Consider the following 23,846-nt stretch of genomic DNA (forward strand, 5'->3'; position numbering starts at 1 on the left):
ACAAGAACAAAGGAGAAACTTACAGAGTAAGAAATTGAAGAGGCTCTGGGACATGAAATAGCTTGCCCACAAATCTCATGGCTAGTTGGGGCATAGCAGAGATTACATCCATAGGTATGACTCTCAAGCAATTATAAGTATCTAATATGGCATAATATGAAGACTAACTCTCCCTCCCATCTCAGAGTGATAGCATCTTATTACCACACTTCTTGGCTTAATCTTAAGACTTCCAGCTCTCTCCCACCCCCCGGTTCACCCTGTCTCTCTCCGCTCCTGTTTCTAGCTGCTCATCTATACTTTTTGGCCGCCTTGTCACTAGCTCACCTTGCTTCCCAAGCTGGTCTGGGGACTGCTGTGCTCCAAATTGTGAACACACACAGCCCTTCTTCTCCCTCATCTCCCTCATTTCTCCAAACACTGACTGCAAACACATAGTCAGGTCATGAAAGCACCAAACTTTGTCTGAAGGATTTAACACAATATCAGTGCTTGACAAAAAACAGAAGGTAAATTAAAATAATGTTAACAAATGTAGGTTTGATGGAAAGACACTGTGTTTGTGTTTGACAACTTATAATTGGGTGTCGGACCTCACTGGCCTGACAGTTCATTTGCTGCTTCTTGCTGCAGGGAATATCATAATGATCTTTGTCCTCCATGGGTCCCAGCTGGCTACCATGTAGCTGATCTCTCCAGAGGCCTTTCTCTCTATTTTACCACCTCTCTTCTCTGAGTTCAGCCTTCCTCAAATTCTCCTTCTTGAGCTGCTAAGAGAAAACAGAAATTTCTTATTATTTAATTTGTACAATAATTTTGCTTTCTTGTCTCTATCTTCCCACTTTAGACTACCCTTAGGCCCCACCTGTTATCACCAAAAATGTCATTCACATGTTTTCCGTTAAAAAAAAAAAAATTAAAGTCTCTACAATTTGTAATACAAAAACAATTCCTTCTTGTTCTTGCATTACAAATTTTAAATTCCTTTAAAATTACAGTGTTTTTATGACTTTACATGTATTAGATTAGAAATCTCAGAATAATTATATTAACATTTCCTCCAACAATTACTGAAAACAGTTTAAGTGATTTTTTGCAGGGAATTTTTTTCCCTGGGGTATATCCCACTGGGGTTACACAGTCATTTATGTTTTTTAAAATCACTTAGAACAACTTTTCTCTGTGTGGTTTTGTCTCCAAATGGATAAATGGGTAAGGTCATTTATGGAATTTTACTTTCAATTCTAACTAATTCCTTTTTAATTTATTTAAATTTTTTAATAGACGATTTACAAGTTTCCAAAGTAAAATCTGCAATGTGTGGTATGCATCCTTTTTCTCCTCTTGTTCCTCTCAAATCAATCTGGACCTGGCATTCATAATGGTCTTTGCAAAATGCAGATCCTGGGACCCTTCCCCCTTCCTGCTTGCCAACATTCACTCACTGCTCCACACACTTTAGCATGGTCGACTGGGCTGTGCGTAAGGGCCCTTACCTCCCTCTCCACCTCCTTCTGCATTCTTACTCTTGATGCTCCAATTAAAACTGAATTCAGTCAGAGGCTTGAAAGTATCAGGCCTTTCTTTTGCTTGAGCTTTTGCCCATTTCACTCCCTTTGTCTGAAGCACTCCCATTGCTCACATACTGTGTGGTTTCACCCACTGTGTTCCTTTTGTTCAGGCATACGGTTGTGGCTAATCTGCCTTAGGGAACAGGAACCGCCCCTTCTTGAAGGCCCAAGCTCTCTGCCCCACACTAGGAGAAGATCCTCTCCACATGCAGGGAACCTTTATAATAATCAAGGAAATGTGTCATTTGAGCAACAAATGTACAGGTGTCAGCCTGTACTCCATGGTGCCAGCTGTAGCCGCTCCAGAGGGATTCTCTGTGGATCAAGGTCCTCTTCCACGCACCCATGACACTCCACGTACATGACATTCAACACACTGTCATATACATGCCTGCTAATGTGTCTGCATCCTGCACTGAAATGTATACTTTGCGAGGAGAGAGACTTTGTCTATTTGATTCACCATTTTATCCTCAGAGAGAAAAACTTGTCTGACTCTAGGGCCTCCACCACCCTGCATAGGGTGAGCAGCCGAGTGCTCTTCTGCAGTCTACACACTGCACAGTCACACACAGCAGCCCTGCCTGGCATAAAGTACTTTCTCATGAAATATCTATCGAAGTAATTAATCCTTGACTTTGACCCGTACTTCCTAATGGCTTTATTGCTGATCCTCTTTTTCTTTTTAAATTTTATTTTCGGCGTTTTGAGCATTCTTTAAACAAGAATTTCTCTGAAGAAGATTGCACTACCATTTTTCAAAACAAAGACATTGAGGCTTGCAGTGTGACTTCATTCCACAAGCCACACACCCCACCCTCTGCACCAAGATGCCCACCTGATCCACCAACAATGACATGCCTTTTTTTTTTTTTTTTTTTGAGATGGAGTCTCTGTCACCCAGGCTGGAGTGCAATGGTGCGATCTCAGCTCACTGCAAGCTTCGCCTCCCAGGTTAACACCGTTCTCCTGCCTCAGCCTCCGGAGCATCTGGGACGACAGGCACCCGCCACCACACCTGGCTAATTTTTTGTATTTTTAGTAGAGACAGGGATTCACTGTGCTAGCCAGGATGTTCTTGATCTCTGGACCTTGTGATCCGCCCTCCTCGGCATCCCAAAGTGCTGAGATATGCACTTTTTATTTGAAAGCTGGCTTCTTCTATTTTCAGTTCTTTGAAGGAATAGTAGGTGGTGTAGGAGAGGATGCAGCTGGAACCATTACTGTTGGTTCTGCAGAGACAGCAGGCCCCGTACTTCGCCTGTTTCAAAGCTTGGGAGAATTTGGAAGCAGAAAGTTCACAATCGCTACTTTGTGGTTTTACCCTCATTATTCGTTTTGTACACACATGTGGTTGCAGCTAATCTGCCTTGTGGAACAGGACCTACCCCTTCTCCTTGAATGCCCAAGCGGTCTGCCTCACACTGCAAGAAGACCCTCTCCACATGAAGAGAAGCTTCAGAATAATCAAGGAAATACATCATTTGAGCACCAAGCCTCCTTTCCTCCACATTGTTAACAGAATTGTCAAAATACCACTTTTGTTGTAATTAAGGTTCTTCAAAATATGAAGATATTCATGGAGAATGCTTCCTCCCACGTTCCATGACAACAGAGCTGTGTGCTACAATGAGAGCCTGATGCACCCTTTACAACCTGCATTCTAAAGACAGGGCAGCTACTCTGTCAGCCCCTGGTTGGGACCTTTTTAGTCCTTCTCTAAAAGTCTTCAAAACTGGAAATATTGCACTGATAAAGTATTTTTAGAACTGTGCTTTGTGTTTTTCTGCTTAAACAACAGGGAGAACACACGTAAGTGGTATAGCAGGAGGATCGGGACATAGATCTATCTCCTCTTCAAGCATTCTTTCCAAGTCTCCTTGTTTCGCTTCCTGAAATATTTATATGAGCAAATACCTCAATTTATTGTAAGGGAAGTCTGGGATGACATAGTCAAATACACTCATCCATAAAAGAAGATAAAAACTCGCAATGGATACTGAGGTGGCCAACTGCTGTTCAACATTTAGATCTGTTAACAGCAATAAGTAAATATTGGTGAAATCGGTTTTTTTCTTTCACTGCAAGAACTGGGCAAATACATTGTCATGGAAATAATTCTCTGAAGAGCAGATTTAAAGATTTGTATTGGGAAAGACTAAAGGTGACCCTTTCTCAGGTACCTAAAGCAGGGGCAGAGCTCCTAGGCTGTCCAAAAAATTCACTTATTTTTTTTCTTCTGCATTTAACAGTTTTACAACCCACTTTAAAAAAAAGCATTTAACATGATTTATCTGAAATTATTTTTCTATTAGTTTTATATGTTTCTATCTTTTCATAGGCTTATTTTTTATCTTTTTAAATGAGTGTTAATTTTGAATGAACAAATGATGTTTGCCTCACTAGAGTGTAAACTCTATGGGGAAAAACCTTTCTCCACTATATTCTCAGCAACAAATACATAGCAGAACATCAATAAATACTTGTTAAATAAATAACTTTTCAGAACCACCTGCTATGAGTAATAATGTTATTAAAATAAAAGTGTTCACTGGATTCTTACTCTATGATTGATACATTCTGAGGATTTTACATGGATTCTTTTATGCAATGCTCACAAAACTCTACAAGATAGGAATGGTTATTATTATAGTTTTACCAGATGAGAAAATAGAGGACCAGAGAAAAACAGGTATGAGACAAGTTACAGACAGGAACCGGCAGACTAGTCTGCAACCAAAGGCAATTTAACTCCAGGATCAGTTAAACCATCACCCTCTACTGCCTTTGAGGTCGGAGACACAAGGAAGGAAAGTAATCAATGTGACAAAAGAAAAGTGGAGTCCATCCCAGAATACTCCAGGGTTTGATTATGTTTATATAAGTAGCCCTCACTGTATATGATTCCACTTTGCGTGAATTACAGTCATCGTGGTTTAGTTGAATAATGTCAGTGCCCCAACAACTGAGGTTTTTGTTGCTGTTGTTGTTGTTGTTTGAGACAGAGTCTCACTCTGTCCCCCTGGAGTGCAGTGGCATGATCTCAGCTCACTGCAACCTCTGCCTCTTGGGTTCAAGTGATTGTCCTGCCTCAACCTCCTGAGTAACTGGGAGTACAGGCATGCACCACCATGCCTGGCTAATTTTTGGATTTTTGGTAGAGACGTAGTTCCACCATGTTGGCCAGGCTGGCCTTGAATTCTTGACCTTAAGTGATCCACCCGCCTCGGCCTCCCAAAGTGCTGGGATTATAGGTGTGAGCCACTGCACCCACCCAACATCTTCGTTTAAATTTTAGTTCCCATGGTAGATTGTGAGTAATGACATGAAGTACACATTTTGCTGCAAACTCTTCACTGCTTAAATCACTTTGTAAATAACAGATGTACATCGTGATCAGTAACCAACCTAACCACTTCTTTCATACTGTACTGGTGATCGGTCGCTGTTGCATTTGTTATTTGTTCAGTTTCCATGCAGACAACAAAGCATGTAGTTGTGTTGCCTCTTTGTCTCCCTGCAATAGACCCATGTGACATTTTATAAAGATAGGCAATCAAGAGAGGGAATTGGCCAACAAAACTGTCCAACAAAAAATGAAAATTGATAGCATTGGATGTGAAATTCAAATCACACATAAATGGATTCATAGAAGCAATAGCCGGCCATAGGAAGGTTGATGCTGCTGCCATTGAGAGACTCAGTATGCAGCCAGAGGAGCTTAGTGAAGGTGAGCTTATCAACCTAAATAGCGAAATGGTTGTGAAGAAAACAATGACAATGTCATAGAGGAAGTGAAGTTGGTAAGAAGAACTTCACATTAAAGAAATTCTCAGAGACACTTCAAGACATTGAAGACACAAAGAATACAATGCTGCAAGCTGATCCAAATTTAGAAAGGAGTATGACAACTGGATAAAGCATTGAAGAGATGCTAGCTCCATGTTGTAAGTTTTTTGATGAGAATAAGCTAAATGCTGCCTATTCTCTCTTTTTCTATGGAAATTTACTTTTATTTCTATAACATATAAAAGGTGTAATTAGGACTTAGATAAAACCAATAATCTGCACACATAAACAAGAATTATGTGAAATTAGGTTATTTATATATCTGTTTAAACCAGAGGGAGGAGGAGGAACAGGATGAGGTCCAGTAGGCCCACCGTTAAGTTCTCCTTAGCTTCTGTGTTCAGTGAAAGTAGCTTGCCAGGCAGTGCCTCAGGATGACAGTGTGGGGAAGGGGAATGGGGAGTGGGGGAGGAGTGATGGTGAGGAGTTGTGAGGCTTCTGGGCACAGCTGTGTGGGAGGCACTTGAGGGGAAGCATGCCTGAGATAGAAACAGTCTTGTCCACACCCAGCAGGTGGGACTTGTCAGTGGGGGATGAGCCAAGGGTCTTTGCAGCTCCCAGTTGGCTCTCCTTAACATGCTTGTCTAATGCGGTGCAGGAATAGGCAGGGATGAGAGGTCAGTCCACAGAAGGGAAATCGAAGGGAGCAGCCGCCACAGGTGCCTTGCCCAGTGCTGGCACTTATGTGCACAAGGGCTGTGGCTGAAGGGTGCTGACAGCAGAGCTCACAGAACTCCTGCATTTCAAGTTTCAGATACATTCTGGGAAGGGCGAACTGGTCTATGAGTCACATAATACACAGAGGGGTGCTGATAATCCAAAAAACTTAGCAAAACACCTTTCGTGCCCATGATCCGGGCTTCAAGGAGCCAAGAAGAAAGCCCAAAGCCCTGCCTAGGCCTGCAGGGCTCACGTCCACTGGAAATCCTCCCCAAAGCCTCTCCTGACACTTGTGTTTTTTGTTTGTTTGTTTTTTTGTTTTTGTGGTTTTTTGAGACAAAGTCTCGCTCTGCCCAGGCTGGAGTGCAGTGGCGCTATCTCGCCTCACTACAACCTCTGCAACCCGGGTTCCAGCGATTCTCGCGCCTCAACCCCGTGAGCAGCTGGGATTACAGGCGCGCGCTACTGAACCGGTAAATTTTCGTATTGTAGAGCTGGGACTTCGCCACATTGGCCAGGCTGGACTCGACCTCCTGGCCTCAAGCCATCCGCCCGCCTCTGCCTCCCAAAATGCTGGGATTACAGGCGTGGGCCACCGCACCCGGGCCATAGTTTTGTTCTGCCATCTTGAGAACAAGCTGTCGTAGTTATTTCGTGGCTGAAATGGGATCCGCTCATTCCGGGAACGATCACAAACATTTTCCTAGGACCTTGGGATCCCACTTCATCTGTTTCACAGGAGACGACAGCCAGCTCCTGCCGTGTGTGAGCCTTCCCTACCAGACCCCGGCCATCATGGGGCAGACGCCATGGTCGTAAACTGTAAACTTGGTTCCCCCTGAGGTTGGATCTAAGTTTGTCAGTATAACTTTCTCCTTCATGAGATACATCGGTTGGATCAGTGAAGATAAGACAGTTGGATCATTTGCTCTTTTTCCGCTTTCTAGCTGTAAGAAGAAATGTCTTCTGATTTTCTTCTTTTCCCAAGTATATACAGTAAGTGGAGCAGGGGCCCCAATCCATTCCTTTTTTTAATCCCTGATTATATGACATCTTACTGTGATACTTTAAGGGGAGAACTATACTTAAAAGTCCTCCAGGCCCTCCACTTCTCCTAGCCGGTTATGCGGCGGTTGGGCTGCAAAATCGAAAACGGAAGCAAAGTCCTCCAGGGCCTCCACTTCTCCCAGCTCGTTATCGGCGGGTTGGGCAGCAGCACCGGAACCGGAAGCAGCTGCATCTGTGGTCGAGTGCAGGCTGGATACGGAATTGGGTCTTCCTGTTTCTGAATATGTAGCCTGGGATCTTATTTTCTTTCCTTCTTCTTCCTCACCATCACTCTCCTCATCAAAGTTCAGACTATCTGAGATACTATTGTTTTTGGAAAATCTTCTGAAGATCTGGCTTGGAAGCAGTATCCGACGTGTTTTCCCCATCAACACTCTCTTCGGTATTTTCTCCCAGAACAAGGGAGCTGACTGGAAGAACATGAAATTTGGTTTCTAAATCTGGAGCATCTGGCTTCAGGACAGCAGCCGGCCCATCAATGCCATGAAGACGACATTGCTGTGGGGCATAAGAGAATCCACCAAAGGAGTGCGCTCCTCATTGGCCTTTGGCTTCACCCAACTTAGCCTGCCTTCTGGATTTGGCTGCACCATGAATGGCTGAAGGAGCTTTTTTCTCTGCTTCTTCTTGAGCAGTGCTTTCTGATTATCCAGCACCAGCTGTTAAAGCTTCATCATCTCATCATGAAAGACTCTGTCCCCACTGGAATCAAGCCGGCAGCGCCAGGCGTCCATGCCCGCCGCCGTTTAAGTGGCAACCATGTCCCCACTCCTAGCTGCCCGTGGCTCTAAACTACTCTTAAGAGCTTGTTGGCCGGGCATGGTAGCTCACGCCTGTAATCCCATCACTTAGGGAGGCCGAGGCAGGCGGATCAGGAGGTCAAGAGATCGAGATCATCCTGGCCAACATCGTGAAACCCCGTCTGTACTAAAAATACAAAAATTAACTGGACATGGTGGTGTGCGCCTGTAGTCACAGCTACTCAGGAGACTGAGGCAGGAGAATCGTTTGAACCCGGGAGGCAGAGGTTGCAGTGAGTTGAGATCATGCCATTGCACTCCAGCCTAGCAACAGAATGAGACTCCATCTCAAAAAAAAGAAGAAAAAAAAAAAAAAAAGCATGTTTGGAGAGTCTAGCAGAGGAGCGCAACTACTCCTATACCTTTGATCGAAGACTGGTCCTCTTCTCTGGGGGACGGACGTCCTCTTCCACGGAGTGCGCACTTATTGATGGACCTACATAAAGTGGTGAGAGAAGAAGAGCACACACACCTAGCTAGCCAGGTGGCCGAATCAACCCTGGCAATCAATAGGGTAACAGACGTCTCAGCCAGATCGCTCTCATATCCTAAAGCACTCTTAATAAATTTTTTACAAACAATGAAATACTTTCATCCTCAGTGTTTGTTTTCTAGTACACTAAATATTAATTTTACTATTTGCATCATTTTTAGTACATTTACAAACTTGACAAGAGTAATGTTTTCACAAAAAATTTTTAAAGGTTACAGAAAGAATTTTCACATTGACTACTAAAACCATTTTGCATGGTTTCAGCTTACATCTGCAAAGTAGGGACAACTAGTATTCAAAAGAACTTCATGAGTAAATAGTAAATGTCTTTGAACTATGAACCACAAGTTTAGATGGTTCAAAGTATTGCTGTCTTCTTGCAATATGTGTCAAGGGAAAGGCTTTAAGACTCTACCTAGCTTACAAGTCCCATGGGAAAAGCTGATTCCATGAGAACAGGAAAGTGTAAGGAGAAAAGGGCTGGCTTTTGAGAAGCAAGAATCTGAATTATATATTGGCTTATCAATTATATAGTCTTGAGCACTCATTCAGTAGCTGAGACTTTAGTCTCATCTATAAAATTTAGAGTAACACAGTTTTTGCAGGATAGTTTGGTGTATGAGAAAAAATATGCAGGCGTGTGTATACATGTGATGTGGCAGAGATCACTTCAAAGGGCAGCCTGCTGTTTTGGATGACTGTGGACATCCCCATGGAGGGCATGGCCAGGTCTGCATGGTTAAGGTCAGGCCAATAGCTGGGGCTAGCTATGTGGCATCTTGGATTTTCTAATAAAAATTTTAGATATTCCAGAAAAGATTTGCAAACTCTGCGGTTTGTTTTCACATATACTTGTTTCTCTGATTCCACATTCATAGAAAACCTACCTTAGCTTCTCTGTTTCTCTTTTTGTTTGAGTACAGTACAAAGAGAATCAAATTTTAATAACTACTATTATGTGTTTACATATAATGAGGCTATTTCCATGTTCGCACAGATGGTCTCAAATAACTAAATGTTATTACAAGTAATTCTCATAAATATGGAGCTTCTCTACTAGTTTCTTTGATCTCTATCAATAAAATATTGTTATTTTGATATTCATTTTTGTAATAAACTTTTATACTATGCTGGAAATTTGCTAGAAATGTAAATTGGTTATGTTTCTTTTGTAGGAGAGTCAGAAGAAGGGTTTTTTTTTTTTTTTTTACATTGAGCATGCTCCTGCCTGGAGTCTGCATAAATATATTTGGGTTGGTGGTTTGTTAGCTGGGATCTGAAAGACAGTTGAGGGATGCCAGAGTTATCCTTGGAAAGAGTCTTGGCTTCTGCTTGTCTCTCCAGCTTGAATCTTACTACTTCTCCACACATTTTCCTCTAAACACCCTGAGTTAGGGGTCTATTTTCCTGAAGCTCATGTTTTTCCTCATCTCTGTATCTTAAAATAATGTAATAGTACAAGAAAGAGATGTGACGGACCCAACTCAGGTAGTGCCACAGTGGATGAAGAACAGGTCTGATTGGGAAAGAAGTTAATTAACCAGATCCAAGTGCCCTGGATCCCCATGTAAATTCCTTACCAACATAAGAAGACCTATTGATATCTGCCCCTGTATGCAACTGCCTATCATTTTCTCCCACCAGCCATAGGAACCATGAACTTTAGGCACCCTCCACCCCCTGTAATCTGCCATTTGTTCTATATTCACCTTTACCTGATCTATTAGCCTGATACAATTTTCTTCCCAATTTTGCCTCCTTTAGTTCCCAGAGAAAACTTGTTGCTTTATCTGACTCTGGTGGACTGAGTATTTGTGCCCCACCCCTCCAAATTCATATGTTAAAGACTAATGCTCAGTGTGGTAGTATTTGAGGGTGGAACTTTTGGAAGGTAATTGTGTCATGAGAATGGAGCCCTCATGAATGGGATTAGTGTCCTTATATAAGACACAAGAGAGATAATCTCCCTCTTGACTATGTGAGGATACAGCAAGAAGCAGCCATCTACAAACTAGGAGGAGAGCCCTCACCAGACACAGGCTCTGCTGGCACCCTGGTCTTGGAAATCCTGGCCTCCAAAACTGTGAAAAATAAAATTTGTTGTTTAACACAGTCTATTTTTTTTGTTTTTTTTTTTCATTATAGCAGCCCAAATTGACTAAGACACTGACCTCCCTTGGTAGAATTAAGCACTTTTACCAGTTGTTCAAAAAGCCCCTTAAGTATACTTCTGCTAAGATATAATATGTATAAAACATAACATATATATATAATTTTGTTGTTGTCATCAGAGTTACTGTTAGGGAAATCACTGTTTTTATTTAAGAAAATACGCTGAAAAACTGAAGTTAACAAAAGGTAAGGCCTCAGGGGGATGAGTTAGCAGGAACACAGAGTTAGATTAAAGAACTGTGTACCCAGAAAGGCAGTATGGAGCTGGGAGAAGACAGAAGAGAGAGAAGTTGGTAACAAGCTGAAGATATGTAAAGAACATGGCGGAAATTACCAGAAGGTAGAAATTGCCGGAATCATTGAGAGACTTAAGAAGAGAGAAATCTAATATTCAGCTTAATGTCTTCTCCCATATCGTGATGAGACAAAATCCTCTCGTGCCATTACTCCAACTTATCCCCAGTGAAAGTCCACTTCCCATGGTGGCATCAAGAGAGTGGAATTTTGGGGTGTAAAGGAGAAAGATCTGTAGCCTCTGTTTCAGTTGCCATCAAGACAGAGAAAAAGGGACAGGGATGAAATAAAACACATAGTAGAGAAAAAGAATTCTGAAGACAGAAGGTCACCACATCGACAAGGAAATTTAGAAAAAGAAATCCTTCCTTCATTCCAGATCCCTGCCTCTACTCCGCACTGTGAACCACGTACAGTGCCAGTAATTTCCCCACCTGTAAATTTAGAGGAATAAACTAGATGGTCCCTCAGGGCCCCTTATGCTTTAATATTCTCTGAATCTATAAAGCTTTGCACTGAACTAGGGGAAAATGATAAAAGTTGTGTCCTATTGTAGAAAAATGTTTGGTGATATGAATTAACTTGATTAGGCACAGGAGATTATATAAATAATGACAGTCATTTAACACCTAAGTAAGAAAAAGAAAAAAATTAAGAGAAGTATTCTCATGGCACCCAAAAATGGCTTGTTTAGATTCTTCTGGCAGCTTTGTAGCATCTGTTCTAAAAATTATGATGTGTTTTGAAATTACTACCTGAGTGTATATACAATGTGTGTCAGACATTTATGTAATTATATTCTTTAAAAAAAATAGTTCCAGTATCTGTTGGATACAAACATGCTGACATAAGCAAAAAGCAATTCCCCATTCTCTCCAAACCTGGCAATTTAAAGATAGTTAACATAGGCTGTCAGGTAACAATTAATAATAAAGGATTGATCAATCAATTGATTAAAATACAATTATGTGGAAGGAAAATATTAAATTATTTCTATTTATCCACCAGAAGCAATTATCTGATTGTGTTTAAGTAACTCCAGTTACAAAAAGCTACTATTTGGAAGAAGAGGAGTAAATGTGTTGGTTAGGTCTACCCATATAAATGATGGAAGGGCTGTCTGTTTGCAATGAAGAGACTAACAGAAGGAGGCAGGGGAAACTGTTGAAATTTCTAAAATGAGCAGATATTGATGTGACTAAGTCAATTTTCCGTTAGTCATTTATTAACTGGATGCATACAGAACCAGTGGCATACTGTGCAAAGTTCTGGCTCCAATGCTTATTGTTTGTATGATCTTAGTTACTTAGCACACACACATATGTGTGTATTACTTTGGTTAGAAAATTTTGTCAAAAGTAGGGAATTAGAGAAGGTATTAATTATGTAAGAAATAAGTAAGTGTTCTTTGTTGTAATATTGGGAGGAAAGTTAAAGGATTTAGAGACAATACAACGTAATTGTAGAACGGGTATAGGCACCCTGGGAAACAGAAAGGACCTGCTATGTATTTATTGCCTACTATATTCCAGACATTGGAATAGGCCCATTACCTGTGGCAACTCATAGAAACTGTCTAACATTCTAAGTAGTTATTATTATATCCATCTTACAAGTAAAGGGATTGAGGGCTCAGGGATGCCAAGTTAATTAGCTAAGATCACAGAGCTGGGAAATGGGTAAGTCATGATCAGGCTCGAGCCTGTAGACAACAAACTTATGGCCTTTGCACTGCTGCATGGCACTTCTGTCATGATTAGGCATGGAGCTTGTAGCCACTAAGACTAGATATCTGAAGCAGCATTTCTTAAACTTTTGGGTCTCAGGACTATTTTACATTCATAAAAAAAGTATTGAGGACTTAAAAGAGCTTTGTTTAATGTGACTAATATTATCACTGCCTAGCATTTTAGAAATTAAAATGGAAAAAAATTCAAATTATTATTTTAAAATGAGAATTATAAACCCATTATGCGGTGGCACAAATAATATATATTTATAAAAAAATAAGACTTACCAAAGCAATAAATACTAGTTAGAAGAGTGGCATTGTTTTACGGTTTTTGCAAACCTCCTTAATGTTTGTCTTACTAGAGGATAGTTGGGCTCTAATTCAGTAATTTGGATATGTTGTTTTGGTTGAAATACATGGGGGGAAAAGGAGTATATTTAGGAGTCATTTCAGATAATTTTGGACATTCTTCTTTGATACAACACCAAAACTCAACACATGGTAATTTCTTAAAGATTAGTTGCAGTGTGGAATATCTGAAACGTTTCATGTCTTTAAGTTAAAATTTTTGCCTATGTTCACTTGGAATAGACCTTTATTCCTGTTTGATATTTTATTCTTATGCAATATTCATTTGGAACCTCTTGGTTTATTAAGTTAAACAGTTTCCTAATATTGACATACTTCATTATTCAACGCAAAAAAAATAACATTTGCTAATGTTACCCCAAATCTCATCAAAAAAGCCTTTAAAAGTTTGGAAGCTGTCAAACTCATGAGACAGATATAAATTTTCCATAATTCTAATTTTCACATGAAAGCTTGAACTCTATTACTGGAAACAAATGTTGTCAGTTGTGTTCCCTGAAAGGACAGGTGCATTTCGTTGATTTTCCAAAACTCTTGGCCAAATGCAGAAGTCTGAAAATCACAGTTTGTCTATTAGTCACTCTTTCAAAAGAAAATAATGTTCCACGAAAAAAAGCAGCTAGTTTGGCTTGCAACTCAAATAATTGCAGAAGTGCATTTGCACAAGACAGCTATGGATTGAAGAATACAGAAATGCTTTACACATACTCCCCATTTTGTCACACACAACCTTAAAAGCATGTTCATTTCAGAATCTAGATGTTTTTAAAATTAATAATACATTTTACTGCTTCATTAGGAACATTTTGAGTGAGACTGAAATATTCCTTTTTTGCTGTAAGTATGTGGAGGTGAAGAAAGTGATGACTATTAGCACAGCTTGATACCACTGCCTTGGTTTGTGCTATGGGACCAGCAGTTAGACCCACCATTACATTTGCATCAGCAGGGTCAGTGATAAACAGTGAGAAGAACAAAACACATTTTTAATAGTATTACAAAAATAGCTTTGACATCTTGGAACCCTCAAAAGAATCCAGAGGACCTTCAGAGATATGCAGATCACACTTTGAAAGCCAGGGTCTAAAGGATTATCTTAATGATTACATAATTTAAAAATGTCAAACTGATGCTCAGATAAATTTGCTAAGCAAAAGCCTAAATGTGTATGATTTAATTAAATAGAAAACCTATGTCTTACAGCATTTAACGTTTGCAGAGAGTACAAGAGTAGGCAAATTATGTCAATGCACACAGAGACACATAGATCCTCCCTCAACCTTTTTTTGGTTTAGGAGCTTCTTTAGGTTGGATCAAAGTCATGGAACTTTAAATTATTATTATTATTATTTGAGTTGGAGTCTTGCTCTGTCTCCCAAGCTAGAGTGCAGTGGCAAGATCTCAACTCACTGCAACCTCCACCTCCCAGGTTGAAGTGATTCTCATGCCTCAGCCTCCCAAGTAACTGAGACTACAGGTATGTGCCATCATGCCAGGCTAATTTTTAAATTTTATTAGTAGAGAGAGGGTTTCACCGTGTTGGCCAGGCTGGTCTCAAACTCCTGACCTCAATTGATCCTCCCACCTCAGCCTCCCAAGGTGCTGGGATTGCAGGCGTGAGCCACCATGCCCAGCATATGTTCTATTTTAAAATGATCAATGGGAAGAAAACTTACTTTCAGAGAAAGACCCAACACTTTGTCACATCAGCCCTGTTAAAGTTTCTGAACTTCTTGGTGAACGTAAATTTTATACAGTCCTTCAGTATTAGGAAAGGTCTACAAAAGGAAGAGGAAAAAGTGCGAATGAGAGGGAGATAATAAAGGAGGAGATGAGGTGTTGAGTAGGTGACACAGTGGTTGAATTTGCCTTCTTTACATTACGCCAGACAACTCCTTCCAGGTGACGAGAATCTGCAAAATTGTGGAGGATTCCCTTTTAACATGATGTATTAGTAAGTTCTCTTATTGCTATAAAGAAATACCTAAGACAGGGTAATTTATAACGAGAAAAGGTTTCATTGGCTCACAGTTTCACAGGTTGTACAGGAAGCATGGTAGCATCAGCTTGACTTCTGGGGAGGCCTCAGGAACCTTACAATAGTGGCAGAAGGCAAAGGGAGAGTGGCACTTCACATGACTGGAGCAGGAGGAAGAAAGAGAAGGAGGAGGTGCTGCACACCAGATCTCATGACAACTTATTATTGTGATGACAGCACCAACAGAATGTGTTAAGTAATGAGAAATCATCCTGATGATCCAATCACCTCCCAACAGGCCCCACCTCTGACACTGGAGATTACAGTTCAACATGAGATTTGGGTGGGGACACGGATCTAAACCATATCACATGGATTTCCATTTAGCATTGTCATAAGTAGATTTGTTTCCTTAAAATTAAATATTTGAGGTACTACTGTATATTTTAAAATACACAATCTGGATGGTAATGTGTACAGATAACAAGAAGCCAGCATCGATTTAATGTTCACCATACATGAGGCATACTTCTTAAACTGAGCAGGGATCCAAGTCAGCTGGGCTGAGACACCTGAACTACATGGGTTTATAGATTTCTACATTTTACTCATACAACAATAAGTACTAAGAAAACTTGCAAACGAAGCATTTTTATTTTGTAGAAAAGCAGCTTAACCAATGGTTAAAAGTGTAGCCCCTGAAACAGACTTGCTTGAGTTTCAGCTCCACTTCCACCATTTACTATATATGTGACCTTGGGTGAGTCCTGTAACCTCCCTGTGGTTCAATTCAGTTCCTTCTATGATATGGATATCAAGATAATAATTTCTAATTCATAGTTATTATAAGGGTTAAATGAGTTAATATACGGGAAGTGCTTACAACCAAGCACTACAAGGAGTTTGTTCTCATTGTCACCAACATCACAATCACTATCATCATTATTATATGGTTTAGCAGCTTTTCTCACTTACTTTTAAATAAAATGTCTCCACTGTAGTAAACTCCAAGCCAAGTAGTGAATTAAGCACACATACTGCTTTTTAGGAGGAAACTTAATCCTCGTGAATTCTGCTTACTTGAGATCCCTCTGTCATCCAAGGGGATTTTACATGAGTTTTCATGGAATTATTTGATCTATTGCTGAAGATGAGAGTTCCATTCAAAAGCTTCCAATTGCACTTCATCCATGTTCCTATTCTCAAAGGCAATATAACAGCAGTTTCCATGTTGAAATTTTTTCCACATGCACTCAATTAGAATGGGGTATCTCCTTTAGTTCAATTTTCATTTGTATTTGTTTTTCTAATCTTCCACAAGCTCTATTTAACCAAATAACCCACAAGATTTTCTTTTTTACTCTTTTTTCACAATTTCTCTCCTGACTTCCATGCTTTGTGCAGATTTGAAACTAATGATTTTCAGTTGGAATAAACAAAACTTCCCTAAGCATCTCCTTTTCAACCCACATACTCTGCTCCATTCTTTACTAGGCAGGTGCAGCCTCAGGGTAGGTTATTTTTGCTTTATGCATCAATGCTTATTTGAGTTAGCTTGGAGCTCACAGGGATTTTGGTTATTTGGAGATATTTTGTACCTCAGCACACAGAAGGAATATTGTTGGCAAGGGAAGTTGTAGAATGACCTAGAAATTCCTTTTTGTCATGAAGCAAGACCCTAAAGCTGAAAAGCATTTCTTTGTTCTGGAGAGAAAGACACACAGAGACACAAAATGAACATCACCACCAATAACAACTGCCTGTGTCAATGCAAACAAGATCCAGAAATCAACCAGTTGAAGAATTAACTAGCCACACAGTCATTACCTTATATCGCAACAAGCTCAGGGCAAATTAGGATTCCTAAAACAGGATCCTGCTTTTCCCAGATGAAATCTCCATACACTATATCCCACCATCTCTTTTGGTTTAGGGTTCCCTTAGAATCTTTTCTAAGCAGGGTAAATTAGGAAGGTGTTATTTTTCTAACATGCAGTCTTTAATAGACACTACATTTCTTTTTACAAAAGACTCTTATGGATGGAAAATTTTTTGAAACAAACAGTTATCTGTGGGTTAAGTGAATTATAAGGTAGGTTAGGAACCGCACCTCATCGGTGGAAAAAAAAATATGCACATTCACTAATTTTGCAAGTTTGGTTCATATTCATTGGAAGACTCATATTTTATAGAAAGAGATTGTATAAACAACCCATCCTCATGTTGCGTTTCGCAGCAATTAATATATTTGACTAAGAAGGCATTTCAAACTTTCCATTCTTTGAGGCACTTTTATTTCTAATAAGGTTCTCTGCCCTCTAGTGGTTGTTTTGTTTGTGGCATTGGTGTCAACGTAATGTACGATTAGAAAGCAAAATTTTGCCTAAGGATTTTTAAAGGAGTGGTTGTGCTCTCAATTTCACATTTAAAGTGGTTTCTGGAGGGCCATTATGATGCCAAGGGATTCTAGGATGACTTTACCTCATGTTGCACAAAGATAGGTGTAAACCTCTACTTTATTTTTCAACCTGTTTCTCTGTGCTGGGGGATCTGTTCCATTTAGGCTACATATTACGGTTTATTATAATAATTCATTATTTCCGTTTGAAAGTTAAAAGAGAAGAGTTTATGTATGGCCTTAAATTCTGCCTGCTGGAGCAAAGGTTTGAAATTCAGTCTTCCGAAAAGAGGAAAATGGGTCCCCTTAATTTTGAAGGCTAGAGGTACATCCATATGGTGTTTTGTGGGGCCCATCTTCCCGTCTTCAAGTCCAAGGAACTCTGTGGGAATCTGGTCATACTCATGCTTGGGCTTTGAAAAAGCCAAGGTGATTTGGAAAATATGTTCTGAGATGTAACAGCTGCGGCTGCATGATCAAAGGCAGATTTATTTTGGCACAGCTGCCAGGCCCTCGTTGTGCCTTCTGTAAATTTTAATTCCTAGTAATTATTGGAAGTGACACCAACTCTTGTTAATTAACCCCTTTGACACAAACAGAAGGTGTGCTTCCTCCAGAGGACGGGGGGGTGAGATGGAAAAGAGATCATGGTGTGGCTCTCTCACCCCCTTATTCATCAGCCCTCGGAAGATTAAGATGATCGGGTGGATTGGTTTGGAACTGCTATTTCATATTAATCTAAGAAGCTATGCTATCCATTACTTATATGATGATAGGAGAAAGGAACAGTTCTAAATAGGCAACTAGAATGAAGAAGAGATATCAAGTGTTACAGAATATGCCCAGTGCGGTTACAGCATGACTTCAGATCACCTTTTCTACAATTCTTATGTCATATTCTCAAAAGATTATTGTTTTAAATATTTATATTGCGGAATAAATTATATATGTGTTGTGTGTATGTGTGTGCATAGTTTAAAAGAATAATGAGAAAATAAATACCCTTGTACCCACTACCTTTATGAGGTAATGCCAAACTGTTTTCCAAATTGTTGTGTAAATGTTCTTTCCTAACAGCTCTGTAAAAAGAGTTTACTGCACCTCACTGCCTCAGCAATACTTCATATTATCCAGATTTTAAATATGTACCAACCTAATAGACATGAAATGGCGGTTCTCTGTTGCTCAATCTTGCGTGTCCCTGAATTCTAATGAGTTTAAGCAACTTTTCATGTATCTATCGATCTATTTTTACCTATAGTTTCTACTGAACCATTTGTCTTTTTATTCATTTGTAAAAGTCCTTTATATCTTCTAGATATGTAAGGTCAGGGGTTTATATTGCAAATATCTTCTCCTGGTTTGAGGCTTGTCTTTTTGCTCTCCTTATGTTATATTTTGATGAATAGAAGTTCTTAATGCGTTCATAGAGTTGAATTTATCAATAATTTATTTGTGATTTATGCTGTTGGTGGCTTGTTTAAAAAATCCTTTTTCCTCTAGATTCTTAAAATAGTGTCCTATGCCATCTAAAGTGTTACTGCACTCTTTTGTATCTGTGGTAAAGCAGGCTAACTGTCCACCAAGTGCTTGTGCCCCTTCTCTTCAGAAGACAGAATTGTCAGGAAGAAGCTGCTCAGTCAGTGATTGGTTAACCCTTGTTTGCATCTAGATGGGATCATGTGACTAGTTCTTGTTAATGGAATGCGAGTAGATGTGATGTTGTGCTTATATAAGAAGTGCATAAATTCTCTCCTTCCCCATTCACAAAGATGCAAATACTCTGGGATCCTAGGATCTGATGAAGCCACAAGTGGAAGGAACCTAGATGCTTGAATGACTATGTGTGGGTAAATAGCCCACTACTATAAACGGAATGTTTGTATTCCTCCAAAATTTATATTTTAAATCCTAACTCTCAATACGATGGTATTAAGAAGTGGGGCCTTTGGAAAGTGATTAGGTCATGATGGCAGAGTCCTCTTGAATGGGATTAGTGCCCTGATAAAAGAGACCCCAGAAAGAACAGCAATAAGATAACTTTCTATGACCTGCAGGTCTTCACCAGAACTCGACCATGCTGGCACCCTGATCCCAGACTTCCAGTCTCCAAAACTGTGAGAAATAAATTTCTGTTATTCATAAGCCATCTATTTCATGGTAGTTTGTTGCAGCAACCTTACCTAAGACAACTGCCAACCAGGAACACTCATATTCAGCAGCCACTTGAGCAAAAAAAAAACACAAGGATTTCTATTGTGTTAGCCACTAAATGTTTGACTATTTTATTTCATCATGTAGTATTACCCTAACCAATGTGGAAATTGGTATCTGCAAGTAGAAAGCTACCTTAACAAATTCTAAAATATGTGGCATTGACATAATGGATGGGTGATAGAAAGCAAGGAAAAAGATAAAGCAAGACAGAAATATGGAGAGCTCTGTTATGCAGTAACATAAAATGGTGCCTACTGTAATTTTGAAAGCAGATCAAATGCCTCATAGATATGTAGCTCTGCAGGAAGTAGTTGCAAAGAGCTAAAAATGTTACTGTGTGTTGGTTTCTACTTACTCTTATCTCAAGTTATATAAAGAAAAAGATGAGTCCAAGCAAGAAGTGGTTGTCTTGAGAGCAGAGGTAGAAAGGAGTGGAGAAAGTCCAGAAATTTAGAGGTTCAAGGATTGGCAAAGCTATTTCTGTACTCTAAACCATGATTTAAAAATTAGAATGAAAAAATACTTAGAGCAAGAAAGACTCATTAGGAATTCTCAGTTACACAAAAGGATTAGGCCTCGTGGCAAAGATCAAATTAAGGTTGTTTCTTTCCAACTCAAGGTTATTTTATGAGATGGCCTCAAGGTATCTGCCATTACATTGAGAAAGCCAATGGTGGCATACAGGGAGCAAAAAGCAAAGACATAAATCGAATTGAGAATTATGTCGAGGGAAGAATGAATGTAGTTATTCATACATGGGATTTACTGAAATTGAATAGATAAGAAGTCTACCGTGTCCCTGGGAATTATATTGTTGAATAAACTACAATCTGGCTTTAAAATGTCTGTGATTATAAAATAGTCCTCATGCCTCCAAACAGGCCCCAGCAGCAAGAAGTTGGCCGTGAAGATCCAGCCCTCTCAAGTAGGGCAGACCCCTCAAAGTTCATTTCAGATGGGGTCTTAGGCAGCGGGGCTCTCCACATGTAGTCCCCAGGTCAGCAGCATCACAATCAATCAGGAAAATGTTAGAAATGCCCATTACCCAGACTTACTGAATGAGAAACTCTAGGGATGGGGCCCAGCCATGTGTACTGTAAGCCCTCTAGGTGATTCCGATGCTTGCTGAAAGTTTCAAACTGCCTTAGAGGAGAAAAAAATAAGAATCTCTGAGAGAGTGGAGAAATGTGGAAAGGAAGTTTCTCCTAGCAAGCAGACTTGAGTCTCATGAAGGAACTTCCTCTGTAGCCAGAGAACAGAGTCTTCCTAATGCCTATATGGCAGGATTTTGAAATTCATTTGATTATTGTCTCCTATTTTTTTCTTTCTTTTCTGAAGGATATTTTATATTGCAGTTATCTTTAATCTGCATTTTCTTTATGTTTTGAGGTTGGGGACAGTAGCCACATAAATTGTCTTTTAGTCCCTAAATAGCCATATAATAATATCTACAACTGGACCACTGGAGAGAACAGGGACCAGTGATTGCCATTGGAACAGAAGAAGAGGGTGATGAAAAAGAAGCATCTGAGGTGCTGGGCAGTGGAGGAGCCAAAAGTTGAAAGGAGTTTAGGTCCCTGAATCATTGTGTGGACAAAAGCTACCTTCTGACCAGGAACACCTACACTGATTTAGAAAAACGAATAATAAATTTTTATTGTGTTGAGACACCAAAATTTTAGAGTTTATATTCTTATCAGTACTATGTAGTACCATTTAGGTTATCAATCCTCTGAGAATTAATTGTGTAAAAACTGTGATATGGGAATCTATATTTCCATATGAATGGTCAGCCCTTCCAGCACTATTTATTGTTAAGCAATTCTTTTCACACATACCAGTGACTACTCTATCATAAATCAAATTTCCAAATCCATGAGGATCTGCTCCTAGGCTTTCTATTACCTCACAATGTTTAGTTTTCATAACCCCATACCAACACTGCACAGTTGTAAATTCACATAACTTCGTAGTAGAGCTTGATTACCTCCACCTAATTATGTTCTTTGACATGCCTTGGCTATTTCTGTCTTTTATAACTTTTGTATTTTTTTCTGCCTTTCAGCCTTATACTTTTGTCATTTCAATTTCTGGGCAGGATAGAGTAATAGACGTGGATCCTCAAAACTACAAAAAAGTTTCTGAAAGAAATTAAAGAATGCCTGAATAAATGGAAAGATATACCATGTTTGTGAGTCAGAAGACTAAATATTGCTAGGGTACTGTTCCTTCTCACTTGACCTGTTGGTTAAATGCAATCTCAGCCAAAATGTCAGCACACTCTTTGGAGAAATTAACAAAATGATTCTAATATGTATATGGAGAGCCAAAGGACATAGACTATTCAAAACAAATTACAAAAAGAACAAAGCTGGAAGATGTTAAGTAATTTCATGACTTACCATAAGGCTACAGTAGTGAGTGAGATGTTAGACTAAAAATAGATATAATAAACAATAGAACAGAATAGACAGTTAATAAATACATAATAAATAAATAAATAGACTCTTATAGACCATTAATTTTTCACAAAAATGACTAAGTAATTCAGTGAGAAACAAATAATGTAAATTGTTGTGGTAACAATTTGATATCCATATGCCAGATAAGGGCCTTTGACACTTAACTCACACCATGCAAAAAATCAACCTGAAATCAATAATTAAATGTAAGGACTGATTAAATATAATTAAATGTAAAAGCTAAAACTGTAAGCTTTCTAGAAGAAAACAGTGGAAAATATTTGTGACCATTGACTAGGCAAAGAGATTTCTTATAGGGAACAAAAAGAACAAACTATACTATCAATTGAACTTTATCAAAATTAAAACCTTTTGCTCTTTAAAAGACACTTTTTAGACCAACGAAATATCAAGTCACAAGCTGGGAGGAAATATTTGCAAACTATATATCTAATAAAAGACATATCCATAGTATATAAAGAATACTTAATGATTCAATAATAAAAGACAGATAACCCACTTAAAATTAGACAAACTTTACAAAAGAAGATACACAAATTGCCAATGTGCACATAAAAAAGAAGCAGCATTTTTAGTCATCAGGTAAATGCAAAGTACCACAACCTGCTATCACCACACACCCACTGGAATGGCAACATTAAAAAAAAAATTACCGTACCACCTGCTGGCAAATGAATGAAACAACTAGAATGCTTATTCATTGCTGTTGAGAATGGAATATTGCACAGCTACTTTGAAAAACAGTTTGGCAGCTTCTAATGAAACTAAACACACCTTTATCATATGAACCAGCAATTTTATCTTTAGGTATTTACCCTAGGGAAAATATATATTCACATACAGATTTGTACTCAAATATTTATAGAAGATTTGTGTATAACAGCCAAAAAGCGGAAACTACCTGTTTCCTTCATATGGTGAAATGTATAAATAAATTCAGTTATTTCTGCACAAATGGAATACTAATCATCAATAAAAAGGAAAGAATTACTGACACAGCAAAAAAAAAAAATGACAAATCTCTAAAGCTTTATGCTAAGTAGAAGTTCAAAAACAAGATGACGCAGTGTATCATTATAGGAAATTTTACAAAATGAAGAGAGCAGATCAGAGATCCTTAGGGGCTGGATGTGAGGGAAGAGAACTAACAGAAAAAGAGAACATAGAACTTTTTAGAGTGATAAAAAATGTTCTATATCATGATTGTGGTGCTGACTACACGGTTGTGTATATTTTTCAAAACACAATTAATGGTACATTTAAAGTGGATTAATTTTATTGTATGTAAATTATACCAAAGCAAAACTAACTTTTTAACTAATTAATTTGTTGTCTTTCTTCCAACGAAAACAGAGAGGTCTTCAAGCTCTTCCTGTAATGGGCCAGAGAGGCTTTGTGGTTCATATATTATCTGTTGCAGGTGTACAAGTCTGTAGTTATAGCATCAAAATAGATGATATGTAAGGAAATAAAACATCATCGATGGATAGTTAAATTTAAATTTTGTGTAATTTTCATGTGTCAAAAATATTCTTTTGATTATTTCCCAACCATTTAAAAATGAAAAAATCATTTAGTTCTGGGCCATATAAAAACAGAGAGTAAACTAGATTAGGTTAATGGGCCACAGTTTGCTGACCCAAAGATAGGGAATTCTGTACAACATTGAATAAAAATAACAATAGTGAACATCATCATTTTGTTTCTGATATTAAGGAAAGGCTGTTGACGATTTACAATTAAGTATTATATTTATTAGAGG

The 23,846-nt window shown here is 38.9% G+C and overlaps 1 pseudogene; it reads right to left on the reverse strand.

Moving 5' to 3' along the window:
• Positions 1-223: 223 nt before the first annotated feature.
• On the reverse strand, positions 224-7,516 carry LOC105532485 (annotated as a pseudogene).
• Between the last annotated feature and the right edge of the window lie 16,330 nt (positions 7,517-23,846).

The sequence above is a fragment of the Mandrillus leucophaeus genome, unplaced genomic scaffold (assembly GCF_000951045.1).
Source record: "Mandrillus leucophaeus isolate KB7577 unplaced genomic scaffold, Mleu.le_1.0 Scaffold960, whole genome shotgun sequence".
In the NCBI taxonomy this organism is placed as follows: Eukaryota; Metazoa; Chordata; class Mammalia; order Primates; family Cercopithecidae; genus Mandrillus; species Mandrillus leucophaeus.